The sequence below is a fragment of the Homalodisca vitripennis genome, unplaced genomic scaffold (genome assembly GCF_021130785.1).
Source record: "Homalodisca vitripennis isolate AUS2020 unplaced genomic scaffold, UT_GWSS_2.1 ScUCBcl_2699;HRSCAF=7714, whole genome shotgun sequence".
Lineage (NCBI taxonomy): Eukaryota > Metazoa > Arthropoda > Insecta > Hemiptera > Cicadellidae > Homalodisca > Homalodisca vitripennis.
Window position 1 is genome coordinate 25569 of NW_025778814.1, and position 8279 is coordinate 33847.

The following is an 8279-nucleotide window of genomic DNA, read 5'->3' on the forward strand; positions in this document are numbered from 1 at the left end:
ATACTTTAACAATAAATAACAGTTCCCTAAACTAAAACGCGAAAAAGCACTTATTGGTAACTAATAAGCGGTTAGCAGTGTTTTAGATATCATTAATAACGCCTCAATTACAGATCTTTAGTCCAATGACTGCTCGGTAGACTGTATTACTTTGTTTACGCCTTCTCTTTAGGCAGGATTCCCACAGACTAATATCGCACTCATTGGTATCCACTGTGTATGTGGCGTGGCTTAGAAATGGGCCGTATATGTATAACGTACAGTATTATTGTCAGTAATGTCGTTATTCGGTGGTAACCTATTACCGGGATATGGTTTTGTTACCAGTTACGCTCTGTTATCGTAGTAACAACTAGGCTGAAAGATTTGGTGTTGTCATAACGTCTTTCTAGCAACAGGCAACAGGTTACTCAGTAACCGAGACTATTATCATGCAAGCAATGGAATGCACAGATGATCTGTTTCAACGTCAAACAAACTACTTTCATCTATAGCAGAAATGGCTGATTTCATTATTTCTTGTTTCAAGTTTTTGAAGTCTGAGGCAGCCTGACATGGTACTAAAATGTTTTAGTTTGTATTTAACTTTGTCTGAATAGACTAGTGCGATGTCCACTTAGAATAATGCAATATCATACCAATAGTTCTTCTGTAGGCAAACCAATAGCTGTAGGCAGTGGTAGATTTTCTATTGGTTTAAGTTTGTCCTGATCAGGTCAATAGTTATGTTATTTATCTCATAACCTGATAGTTTTATTGACTGGAGAGAATAGACTTATCATTTATGGTAAGTCCGAATTTATTGACAGCCGCAAGGAACTTGTTTAGGTTAATATGTTGATCCTTGCCACACATTGTAATGTCATCTAAATATCCAAAGGTTCCATCTAGATTTTCAGATTATATAATGCCATCTATCACCCTCTGGAAACAAGCTACACCATCATCTGTCACCCCAAATGGAATTCTGGTAAATTGATAAAGCCTGCCCTCAGCTTCAAAAGCAGTGTATTTCATTTCATAAATTAATATTAGATATTATCAGCTGTGGATTTGTGCCCATCTAAAAAAAGTTCCAACTTAGTATTGCAATCGCGTGTTGTCGCGACCTGAAGTGGGCACCTTTTCAGAGAACTAATTACGAGTATTTACTGAGTATCCGCCACTAGATTTCTCCAATCCAAACCTAACCAGCTTTAATGAGGAAAGATAAACTAATAATTTAGACATGGTTCCGAAAGTTCCCTAACTATTACGCTTAAGCCTAAACGATCTACATACACTTCTACCCGGTCTACACTACACGGTAGCCGCACAACGACTCCGGCACAACCTCCTCTCTCCGCTTGCTAATCTAGACTGGAACCATCCTACCAGAACCTGTCCAGTAGAATTCCAGATAGTAAGAAGCTTCCATTGTTAAAGCTATGACCTAAATGTCGGCGCAGCTGGAAATCGTGTTCACAGCTACTGATAGATTACGCGCCAAATTCAAATCTATAGTGGCACTCGCTGCAGTATTCACTTGATAATCAGCTGGGTTTCGTGTCACTGTCTGTGTCTGTTCTGTTGTTTTGAAAGTTAACCTTAATATTACTGGACGTGCTGTGAACCAGCTTTGAACTAGTCGATACTGTGGTGCATTACTGATAAATATTAATGATTATCCAAGTCCTCGTAAAAGGAAATCAGTTAATTCTGAAACATATCAACGGACAATGAATAAAATTGCTCGTCTGAAAGGCATGAGTACGTTAGTGCCAGAGTCCCAGTGGAAAAAGTAGCATCTATAATAAGGTAATTAAGGCACCATCATGTTATTAAGGTAATTAAGATTAAGTAGCATCCTGTTTGCTTGCATCTAATATTTACTCTTATTATTTTAGGCTTATACACAATGTTATTCTTCGTAATTAATATATGTTACTAGAATATTGTTTTCCCAATTAACGCCCTGTTATTATTTTGAAAGATATACGAGCCGGTTAAAGGCAAAGTGGTGTAAGTCACTCAATCAAAGTTTTGAGATATAAGGCTCTAAAGTTGAGCAGGTCTCACAAATTGAAATGTGCTAAAACTGTTGTTGTTGTAAAACTCGTTAAAGGAAATGTTAGTTTGAATTTTTAAGCAGTTTTCTATAGGATACAATGTGTTTTTGTGATACATTTTTAATCAATAATCAGATAATGTGACTTACACTTTTCCGACAAACTGTTAGATAATAGAGGTTTTTGGGTAAAGTAAAAATGTACAAAAAAAAATATTTTATTGTGAACATTTTTCAGCTATATGCTGTGTTATGAAACTAAAATTGACTGTGTTATGATACTAAAACTGACTGTCTTATGAAACTAATCTTGGGGCTCGTTGACTTCATCAACAAGGGGTCCAACGTCAGCGGCATCGTCAGATGGTGTAAGGCCTTGATAAAATCCATGATGAACACTTGGGATGTAGGGAGACAGATCTTCCAAGTCTCTCCTTTTAGCTCTTGTCACAGGTCGAGGTCCTTGGTAAAGTTTCTCAAGCTGGATTGAGGCCAGACTAACTAGAAGTCCACGTCTCTGTGTGGGTGTAATGTCCAGTTTGGAGAATGGCATGTCCTCTAAGAGTGTATCTTTGAAAAATATGGTGAACGGATCACTCTTTGTGTAACGCAGCCATTGTATTTTCAGCCAATTGACCTTTGAGTTGTCAGTGTCTGTTTTTCTTCTCGTCACTCGACTTTCAATGTTTTCTGTTGAGATGAAGTCATCACTCGTGATTACTGTCAAATGGAAAGCATTTTTCTTCCTAGCTGTCATAATTACTCGGTGCCAGTCTTCAGGGCAGAAGATCTGTTGAAGTCTGCTGTGGTTTTCGATGCTAGCAAAATCACAGTCATTATGGAGGTATGAATGTCCACTCTGCATAAATTTGTGGTCAATTATAGAAATCTCACGATTGTCTCCACTTTGAAGAAACCTCATCAAGATGAGGGACATTTTGAAATTTCTATTCTGGCCCGTGCAGCTATCGCTATACATTACCACACGATTTGCAGTGGATGCTCTTGTCTGAATATGCTTTAAAATACACGCACCTACTTCTTGGGATCCCTTGGACCCAACGGTCTCATCCCAGCAATACATAAAGCCTATTTTTGTGGTAAGTTCATGACAACCAACATTGTACAGGTAGCAGTTTTTTTTATAGTATGCGACTTGGCAGGTTAGTTTGGGAAATGCCAATGACTTCTCTAAATCAAAGGTAAAAGCATAAAAAGTGTTATCGGATTTTGGTTTTTCAGTATCGGTTGACATGCTCTCTCTTGCCTTTTCTGCCTTTCTCAAGTGTACCTCATGTTGTTGTTGTAATGTTCTTTTTTGTTCCTCATCAACTATGTGATCAATTTTGTTTTTAAAACTCGTCACACCTAATACATGTATCTTTGTGAGGAGCATGGAAATGAAGATTAAATTCAGTGTTGAATGTTCTTCGGTATATGCCCTCTTTAACGGGTCTTATGTTATGCTCAGTACAGTAATCTTTGTAAAGATTGTACATCAATCGAATGTTGAGATTTTCTGGCATGTACTTTCGGTTAGGGTTATGAGCCCTAGTATAATGTGACTCGTAAGAAGGAAAATTTAATATGTGCTGCCTCACTACTGCCATCTCAACTTCAGGAATTTTGTTTATGGGATTTTGTTTACCCCGTCCATCTGCACCAGGAGAAAGGCCCTTCTTGGCCACCTTCAAAGCTTTGGTCATTCTACCGTCAGAAATTTGGAAGTACCAAGAGAAAGTACTCTTTACAAACGTTGACGCTTGTCCCATCAATGAGTATGACATGAAAACGATTAGTGCTTGACTTTGGTTCTTTTCCACCGCCTCGAGGACGTTGACGTTCTACTTTGTGTTGTTGAACTCATCCACAAATGAAAGAATTTTGAGCAGAAAATGAACCTATTTTCCAGAAGGTGTTGAAAGCATTTTTTCGAGATTCAATGGAAACTTTTTCTGAGTGCTTTTTTTACACAATTTTTTTTAATTGCAATTAGCGTTTTGAAAAGTTTTAGCTTTGACTTCCTTACCCTTTGCAGTTTTGTAGCATTCTCCCAGATTTCGCTTCTTTTTCCTCTGTTCTCTCTTACCCGTGCCTTTTGTCCTTTTACGGGATCTATTAATTGGATGAACCTCTTCATTTCCACCTGCTACATTCTCGTCTTCTCTATCTCCTCTCTTACATCTTCTTCATCGTGGTCGTCTTCTGAAAAGTCTGTTTCGTCTGAAAAAACACACCAACTGTCAATAAAATAACAGTTGGCTCTAGCTTTGGGTACATATATACATTATACAGACAAACATTTTGTAAAAACTGTTTACTTTAAACCTAAGCCTATGGTTTACTCTAACCTAAAAACTAATTTTTTTAGCTTAACTGAAAGTGCAGATTCAGATGGAATATAATCGTCACTTGATGCATTATCGTGTAAAATACTTGGCTCACTACTGTCAGAATCCATTATAGTATAACAAATAAACTGTGACTGTAACTAACACTGGAATATAAACTCACTGCTTCATCAACAAAAGCAAACAACCATGTGTATTCACTGTTTAGACAACAGCTGTTTCTGGAAATATGGTGCAAGTCCAAGTTACACTACTTTTCCTTATAACCAACAGATGTCTCTGTTGTCAGCTAAAACTAGTGCTGCACTCTGTGTGGTCCCAAAGTGTACTAGGACCTGCATCATCATTGCACAAAATAGATTTTGGTATAGAGAATCCATTGCTGACCATAACTCAAAATTTTAAAAAATTGACTTACACCATTTTGCCTTTAACCGGTTCAAAAAGTATATATATAAATATATATAATAACTATATATATATATATATATATATATATATATATATATATATATATATAAAACTAATATTTTTTTTTTCAATGAGCATTGAATCGCAAAAAAATGGGTACTCGAACCCGGGTCTTTAGCGGTTGCAAGGTTTTCAGACCTTCAGAAATGTTATATATTTGTTGAATAAATTAATTAATAGCCTACTTTTTCCTGTAACCTTTATCACTATTTATGTTTGGAATGCTCCAAAGGTCCAGAAACTGTAAAAAGATTGGTTGCAGTATAATAAGCGGCTATCATCACAATCGAACCATCAATAATCGTAATCTAATAATCGGTACCAAAACCTAAACGTCAAACCAAATTATGTAACAGGAATTTTAAATTGAATTATGGTTTAACTGTTTTCGCAAAAAAATATATATTACATCTAACCCCTTTTTAAGAGCAAACCTGTGGTGTTAATCACAACATCATTCCACGTACAAGATTCCTTCATCATGGTATCTTACCATAAAAGTAACACATACTACAACATTGTACACAACATACCACATACAGATTGAGATTATTGGAGATCTTTACATCTAAATATATAATTAAGGTTATTCATGATAGCTTAATCGCTTTAAATACAATAGGGTAACACCAAAACTGTTTAGTAATTTTATTTGTATTTTGCAGGTGTGCTAACAATTTTACTATGGGAACACACACACACACTCACGAGAGAGAGAGAGAGAGAGAGAGAGAGAGAGAGAGAGAGAGAGAGGAGAGAGAGAGAGAGAGAGAGAGAGGAGGGAGAGAGAGAGGGAGAGAGAGGGAGGGAGGGGAGAGAGAGAGAGAGAGAGAGAGAGAGAGAGAGAGAGAGAGAGAGAGAGAGAGAGAGAGAGAGAGAGAGAGAGAGAGAGAGAGAGAGAGAGAGAGAGAGAGAGAGAGAGAGAGAGAGAGAGAGTTGGCAGTGGTGGGAGAAGCCATTACAGATTCCAATATTAAAGAAATAATATAAATGTTAAAATATACAAAATGCAAAAACCTGTAAAAATTTTACTAGGAACTTAGAAATAATTTGTATTTTGTGAAAACTAGTTATTCAAAGCATATACCCAAAAGTTATAAAGTTGGAGCTAAATTTTTCTAACCGTAGAAAATAATCCCAAGTTATCCGATATGAAGAGATTTTTGCAGCAAGCAACACAAAATCACCAGCTTCAGTACATTACATCTATAACAGGGAATTAAAAACTAACAGCATATTAAGGTTGATTACCGTATTATCTGCTAATTTATAAATACCATTTTAATAAAATGTTTAGGAGGTTGTACCTTCCATGAAAGAATAAATCTTAGATCTTATACTTGTATGCAATCTCTCTTGTTAGCCAATTTTGTATTGTATCCTAGAAGTAATGAGCCAATATAAATAATAGCGAACCGATATTTTTGTTTTCTGGTTCTTTTATTTTATACTAACAGATCTTTTAAGATACCTTCTCTAAAATGAGTAAAGGTTGAAAAAGTAGAAAGTATAACAATGTGATCAAATGATCACTCCACTGCTGGCATTAAAAGTGCCATATTATATTCTTATCAAATTTACTAACTAATTATGTTGATCTACCTAATATAACTATACTTATTTTATTTGTATACTGATTTTTTTAGACTGTTGGGTCAAGCGAAACTGACAGTATTTATTAGGTACTAGCGGGCCCGGCGCGCTTTGCTGCGCATTTCAATAATTTTTTGCAAAAGTTGCCCGCGGCTTCGCACGCAATTTCCCGTTGAAAACAGTACACTATATTCACTTATTCTTTTTCTATCACATTCTAAACATTGCTGAGATAATTGATAGTCGTTCCATCGTGAGCCTCTTGGGCGTATTATGAAGGTATGTACCATATTCCTGCCTCTATCTAGCTGTTACCCACGGCTTCGCACGCAAATCTTAAGAACCGAAGTCCTTATATTACTTAGTAAATTTTTTTTTTTACTATAATAAATTTTAGATTAAATTAGTTATATCTCCGATGCCACGATTGAGCTTGCTTTGTTGTCTCGATCGAGAGAATATGTACACACGGAGTTTTGAGAACCATACTTCTGTCAAAAAAAACAACTAAGGTTGATTTTATAACATTCTTTATATTTGTAGCCAACGTAAGATAGTAATTATGATATCTGCATTGCTCTTCTGATCAAGCATGAGCATGGTTTATATTAAATAAATATTGCAGTTAAAGGTGAATTTTTACGTCAAATTTGAATTGTATTATCTGGATAGTAAAGTCTATGTTTAACAGTGATTGCAGAAACAGTTTAAACAAAATTTGTCGTTTCTCTTAAGCTTACTCTATGCTTTAAAACTATAAGTGTAATATATGTTTACAAAGAACAGCTGATTAAAAATTTGAAAAGACGTTTAACATATGTTTGCTGCAATGCATTTCTTATGGGTATTTCTGTAACCAGTGGGGCGGAATCCTGAATCGGGAAAGGGATGGGCATAGCTTATAAACCTTCTCCGTGGAAAAATACATATACGTACAAATTTTCATCATGATCGGTCCAATAGTTCACGATTCCATAAAGGACAAACATACAAACATTCATTTTTATATATATAGATAAGAGTTTATTTTGTTTTATTTTGTAAGAAGTTTTTTACCACATAGTATGAAAGACCAAATTGCTTGATTTCTTCCCTGTTTTCCTGGTCATTTTTTCCTTTGTAACAGAACAAGCTCAAGCAGTAATTAGAAATTGAATCACATAAGACCCACAATTTAATTCCCTTAACGGCGGTGGTGTTTGTTGGGGAGATATTGCATCAGCGATGTTTGGGACTTAGTTCCTATTAGTGATTCGTCAACAGACAGCTGTTGGTGTCCTACATAATAGCGTTGAAACAAAGAATTGCAGTGGTCTATAATAGGCTGAAATTTTTGTGTAGTGTCGTAGTCAGGTTCATTATGTTTTGGAAATTTTGTGTTGTCAATAACATGAAAAAATTGTAAAATAGTCTGAAATCTATTACGTGTAAACATATTTTGGAACCATGGTGTAGATTGTGATTTGTTTTTTTGTCCAGTAAGAAGCTATGGTTGGTTTTTTTTATAAAACCCATGTTGAGGATAACAGAAATGAATGCCCTTATTTCTGAATAGGAGACGGGAAGCCATCCTTGCAAGCGGCTATGAGCTGATATATTTTCTCCATTGCTAGTGATTATTTGATTAGCATATCTGTTGGTTTCAGTGACCAACATAGTGATAAGACTTTGTGTAAAAAATGAATTAAAGTAATTAATAGGAGATGCAGTAACTGGAGGGCTATGTTTAGGGCCAGGTGTCTCGTTAAAAGAAAAGTCATGAATAAAATTAGTGTCTCCTTCATTGATTGCCTGCGAAATTTTATTACCTTCATGAT